This window comes from Myodes glareolus, chromosome 14 (genome assembly GCF_982192425.1).
Source record: "Myodes glareolus chromosome 14, mMyoGla1.1, whole genome shotgun sequence".
NCBI classification, from domain to species: domain Eukaryota; kingdom Metazoa; phylum Chordata; class Mammalia; order Rodentia; family Cricetidae; genus Myodes; species Myodes glareolus.
Window position 1 is genome coordinate 40,166,390 of NC_142039.1, and position 6,668 is coordinate 40,173,057.

A 6,668-nucleotide genomic window follows, 5' to 3' on the forward strand; every position below is an offset into this window, starting at 1 on the left:
ACACAACAATTGGTTACTACTGTTCAAAATCTAACGTTTTATAGGAGACTTTTAGTTTTGAGCTCTACTCTAGCAAAATTGACTTGTTCAAGTGTGTGTGTGTGTGTGTGTGTGTGTATGGATTATCCTTGTTAATTCTTAGCATAGCTGAATTGAACTCCAAGTTTCTCCAACCACAATTTCTTCCTTGTTTCTCCTTCTATTTCATATTTCCTCCCCAATTCCCAAAGCCTGAGGTTCGTGCTGACCCTGTCTGCCTCCCCCACATCACATGGACACTGGGAAACACTGCTGGGTCAGCACCTGTAACATCTCTCAGATCTGCTAACATATATATATATATATATATATATATATATATATATATATATATATATATCTCCCCAATGTCAAGTCATAGTGAATAGCTTTTCTAGATAGGGTCCAACAGTTAAAGCTGAATCATTGAAAGACATCCTGGAAAAGACTGTTGGATTAAAAACTCATGTAACTACCAGGTTGCAACCTGGGAGGGCATCGAGAGGAATCTTGGGGGCACTTCCTGGGAGAGAGGATAGCAGAGGGCTGTGATCTCGGTGGATGTCTTCGGGGAATCTGTGACCCAGTGAGTGACCTCAGGGCATCTAAAGGAGTTTGGAATAGTTCTGGACCAGGGGATAATGATGAGGTGGATGGGAAAAGGGGTTAATGAAGTATTATGTGCTGCCATGAAATGAGTGATTTTTGAGTTATGAGTCCTCGGTAATGGTTACATATAGTACGGTATGTTATTGCATACTGCTGAGAGCAGGGATCCCCCATCTCAGAGACCACGGTGTCGTTTGCCTCTGTGGGGCCTTGTGAGCAGCAGCTCTGCCGATTGTTCTGCAAGGCTTCTCCTGTTTCTTTTCCAACCTGTTTATCAGGCAGGCTACTTTGTTCTACATCAGTCTGAGCTGATATATTGCCTCCTGACTCGAGGAATGTCAGTTATTGCCTTTAAACTGCTCCTCTGATAGAGGGGTAATTATCTCCTGTATCATTGAATCCCAGAATCCATGATAACCTTCTACATGTCTGTAAATAATGGAATATGCTCCAGATATTAATAGCAAGCAGACCAGCATAACTACACTAATTAGCACATTTAGAATAATCATGAAATATTTACGTAGAGATTAGAATCTGTAAAATTCCTGCGAACTTTTTGCCTCTAGTCCTAATGAGAAATATTTCATGTTTCCTGTTTGTTGAAGTCCTAGGGATTCCCACTTGCTAACCCTCTTTTCTTTTCTCCAAACTTTAAAGCTCTGAGTCCTATTTGAAGCCAGCTTTGGGACATCTTCAAAGTGATTTCTGTTTTCTAAGTGAACACTCACCGGGAGGTAGAGGTGGCTCATCTCCTAAATTAGCTTGTGGAATGTTTTAGTTTAAAAGGTGTGATTTCTATTTACAGAGACAAAGAATACCATATTCTGGTATAATCCCAGAACCCTGAGTTATATTAGTGATTTCTTCCATGCCAGTTAATAAGATTATTGTTCCTTGTTGCTTAGCACTGGGATAAAATGAAGACGAGCTGTATCAGGATGTAGTACATCATAGCCTGGAGCCTTTACAGCAGGAATTCTCAAGATGACAATGGTAACTGTTACTCTAGTAGTTTATACTTCACACTTGCCAGGCATACAAAGAGTAAATTCACCTTACAAGTATGTATCATATTATGTGACAGAATCAAGAAACTTTAATAAAGACCTTCAAGTTTACCATAAATGGGTTTAGGACTTATCAGGTCATTTTAAAAGAAAACACTTGCCAATATTTGAAATATGAAAATGCGTTAAGCTTATAATCTTCCTGGCTTATTTCCCCACTGCTGACTCACAGAAGTGTACTATCCTCCTGTCTTAAAGTTGTGCTTTTTATTTTGAATTTGTTTTTTTACCATTTTATATGTATGGGTGTTTTGTCGACATGTATGTATGTACAATACGTGAATACCTGGTGCCTGTGGAGGCCAGAAGTTGTCAAATCTCTTAGGATTACAGTTTCAGATGGTTCTGAGATATCATGTAGGTGCTGGGACAAACCCAGGTTCTGTGGGAGAGCAGCAAGTACTCCTAACCACTGAGCCATCTCTCCAGTTCCTGTCACAAGATTTTGATTGTCTATGGGATATTTTTTTTTAAATATCTTATTGATTCCTTTTTAAAAAGGCAAGAAGCTAACCTTAGGCAAAGACCCAGCCAGAGCTCTGTCATGGTACTCCAGCCTGAGGATGGAGAGCGATGCCTCAGCATTTCTGTTCCATCTCTGTATCTCCAGGAACTGGTCTCCTTTGATCTTTCTGCAGCCAGGGCCAGATGGAAAGTGGAGGTCCTGAGGTTTACTGCTGCCTGGATTAGTCAGAGAGAGTCTGCTGCTTTAATGAAACTCTCCATGGCACAGCTGAGGGAATCGAAGATCTTACCTCCATGTACTCACCTGGACCTCTGTGGTGCAGACAGGCTCTGGAGTAGCTTTGGGAAGGTGACACTTTCCAGGTCATATTTGTACTGTCAGGATTTATGGGGCTCTTGGTTGCCATCAGGTATTGCAGACTTGAAGTTTCATGTTGTGGCAGTGTCAGGGGGAAGGAAGGCCTCTGAAGAGCCCCGGTCCCTGAAGTACAGTTTCCCTCTGTCTCCACAATTACTATATGTCTTGCACAGAAGTTATTTCAAGCTTAATTAAGATTTAATTATTTTGAGAGGAAGAATGTGAGGTGAGAAAATGAACAGCTAACTAAGTTTCTGTGTATGGAGCTCCCTGCGTCTCCTGACTAATTTTCATTTTCCCAAAGTGCCAAGCTGTGACCTGGAAGGGAACCAACTCCTGACACCCAGACCAAGTCTCTTGTTTCTCTTTCTTAAATCTCTTGTTAGACGAGAGCAGAAGACCTGGTGCTCAGCACTGAGAGCTCTGTTTGCCCAAACATGGGCCAGGACCATTTAGAGCCCCCTGTTCTGCCTGTGCCCACCAGCAGGGAAGGTCGCTGTAACTGATTATTTCATTCCTGCACATTAACTTTCTGATGGGATTTGAAATCTGAATGCCTCCCCAACCTTGACCTTATTCCAAAAGTAATTTTTATTTAGTAAAAAACTTATTAAAGCCACTTTATAACTTATGTGTGCCCAAGAGTGGTCCTTCTTGGTACTTTATATTCTAGTTCCTAGGAGACTCTTCCTTTCCTGTGTGCAAAGTGATGTAAATAAACGTGCAGGGCTGAGACTGAAAGTAATGATATCATTTTTTCTTTTCTTATTTATTGTTTTTATTGAGCTAGATATTATTCTTCGCTCCCCTCCCTTCTTCTCCCCTCCCCTCTGCCCTCATCCATGATCTCGACACTCCCAATTTACTCAGAAGATCTTGTCTTTGTCGACTTCCCATGTAAATGAGATCCAGGTATGCCACTCTTAGGGTTCTCATTGTTGTCTAAGTTCTTTGTGGTTGTGAATTGTAGGCTGTTTTTTCTATGTTTTATGTCTAAAAGCCGCTTATGGGTGAGTACATATGATATTTGTCTTTCTGAGTCTGGGTTTTCTCACTCAATATCATGTTTTCTAGATCCTCATCATTTTTTCTTGAAGGGAATGCACCACTCGGTTGCCTTGGGAGATCCATTTGAGGTCATGACTCTTACACTGTGCCCCATACAGATGGTGTCTCTATACGTATAGGTGCAACTGGTACATAATAGAAGCTAAACATGCTTCTCTGTAAATGCAATGACAGCTTTTGAGGAAATCAGGATTCCATTCTCTCTATTGAAAGGAGAATCCAGGTGTAAAGAAACTCAGTTGTATATCGCAAATGTCAGGGTAGATAGATATTGAAAAATAAAATGATTTTTTTTCTGGCTCATCACTTCCCTCTGATGTCTCTCCCCACCAATCCCAAAACAGGGTTTCTCTGGGTAGAACTTGCTCTCCTAGAACTCTCTCTGTAGACCAGAGATCCACCTGTTTCTGCCTCTGAAGTGCTGGGTGGGATAAAAGGCATGCACTACCTCCACACAGCTCTCTGATGTCTCTTCTCTTTAGAAAACTTCTAAATTTCTTTTTTTGTCTTTGAAATATAACGAAAATGTAGGTTAAAGCTTGTAGTGCTCTGGCTAGTTTATTCAATCAAAGATAAAATGTCAGGGAAGAAAGGCTTTTATGTGGCTTCCATCTGGGGGGAGTTCTGTAGAGAAAATTGGCCACTCACAGACAGAGGACATACTGAGGGTCACTGGTGACCTCCATTTTGTTTTGAAATCTGATTTCATATGAGGGATTTTCCTGTTACCGGGTGGCACTGAAGATTAATAAATCATGGATGGGGAGATGGCTCTGTGGTTAAAGTGCTTTGCCTATAAGTGTGAGTTCCAACTCACTTAAATGCCTATTGGCAGCTTGCCTGCAATTCCAGCCTCAGAAGCCAGGGACAGGCTATCCCTAGAGGAACGGGACAGTGAGATTAGCCATGTTGATGAGCTCTGTGTTTGAATGAAAGATCCTGACCAGTAAAGTGGACAATGGAGGATGATTCCTGACACCCTCAGTCTTCTGCATGTAGGACAACCCAAACGCACATGTGTGCAAACACACACACACACACACACACACACGCACACACACACACACAGAGAGAGAGAGAGAGAGAGAGAGAGAGAAAGAGAGAGAGAGAGAGAGAGAGAGGTGTGCATGCCCACATGTGTTGCAAAAATGTAACACATTCAAAACACAGACACATAAACACTGATACACATGAGAAATGGAAACAGCAGAATTTCCCAATTACACTGCTTCCTTAAGGAAAATAGGAAACAAACTGATTAAGCAAATGGATTTATTTGTGATTTGACAAATTCAAGGAGAGAAAGAATCTTCCTTTCTCTCTGCCTTCTCTGTAGCAATGCTCTGAAGGGACCTGCATACTTCAGGGTGCTCTTCTCTGGACAGCAAATTAGCTGCCTCTGCCAGGGTGGAAAAAGTCAGCTCCCTGCTGGACAGGCACTGGACTCATATAGGGCTGATTTGGGGTGGGGCAGAGAAGGACCAACTTTCACAGGAGCAAACTGCTACAATTTTGTGGGGGTGAGGAGTGCGGGGCGGAGGAGAGTGGGATAGGAGAGTGCGGGGTGGGAGGAGAGTGTGAATGTGAGGAGTGTGGGCGTTGGGTGTTGGGGAGATCCCCCTTAGCAGAGTGAAGCAGAGAAGTAGCTACTTCGGCCTGAGCAGAGAAACAACAGACATCTCTGCTGGGAAGCTCCCTTAGTGGAGCAGAGAGAGAAGCAGTGGACATCTCTGCTGGGAAGCTCTTAGTAGAGTGGAGCAGAGCTGAGCTGTGAAGTCTCTCTCAGAGAGGAGCAGGCCTCTACGTTCCTAGCTTCTGACTGTCAGGATACCTTTACAGCTGCAGGTATAGCCTGACTCCAGACAGTCAGGATTCCGTTCCCTTCAGAGCTCTAGCACTTACAAACTCACATACTTTCATACCCAAACAATTTTTTATAGAGTGTAAGCAAGCAAGGTCTTTTTCTCAGCCAGTTCTTTTACTGTCAGACTGTTTTTTTTTTTTTTTGCTTACAAAAAAAAAAAAGATCAATCACTTCATTATCTCTGAAGGTAATCTTCTAAGGAATATTAAAAGAATCATAAACCTAAATTTTTATTTTTTTATTGATTTTATTGAGCTATTCATTTTTTTTTCTGCTCCCCTTCTTTCTCCTCCCCTCTCCTTCAACCCTCTTCCATGGTCCCTGTACAACTTCATCTGTCTTAGGGATGCTTCTGTCTGTCATGTGCTGTCCCACCTGGGGGGCCTTTCCAGTTGCTGATGCAATGTACTGTGAATAGCTGTGGGCACAGGGCTGAGAGCAGAGGTGAGAGGAGCATCTCCAGTGCAGAAGTGAGAGCAGTGCTGGGCTGGCCTGGGATGTGGCTCGTGGTCACTGGTCCTGTCCTGGATGGACCCTTCTGGTTGCTACTCTGGTCTTGGAGGAGGAGGCTCCAGGTCACTGTTCTCCCTGTGTTTCTGATGTGAATCAATGAGCGTTACTAAGTGATAAACTTTTCACAAAAAGAGGATAAAATCCCTTGTGCCATAAACAAAAGAATGAGGAATTCTGAGGATCTACGGTCATACCCTCCAAGTGAATGTGAACTGTGCTTGGATTCAGCATCTGAATTATTAAGAGAGTATTTTGAATAAGTGGAGAGAATGTATGAAATTGAGGTGGTTAGATGAGGAACCAGCCCTACTTCACTTTGTTCCCAGGAACCATTTTAAAGTCTGTAGCTAAGTTAAGCCTGTTGACTGTAAAACTTGTGTGTCTGTGTTTCAGAGCTTGGCTGTGCCCTACCCCATAACCATGAAATGTTCTGTAACACACATTCTAAGATTTCCTCCACTGCTTTGTGAACTCTTAACTGCCTGGTCTCTCTTCTGTAACTATGGTGCCTTGAAACATCCCCCACCTTGAGGTTTTGCCCTATAAACGAGGTATGGAAAACTGAATCAGATCTGGTCTTACGAACCCTGCCTTAGGGGAGACAGTGTTGACTTGTCTCTGATGTGTCCACAAATAAAACTGCTTTAATATGGTTGTGATTTGGGTCATGGTCTTTCTCCTCGTTGTCTGTGAAATTATCACA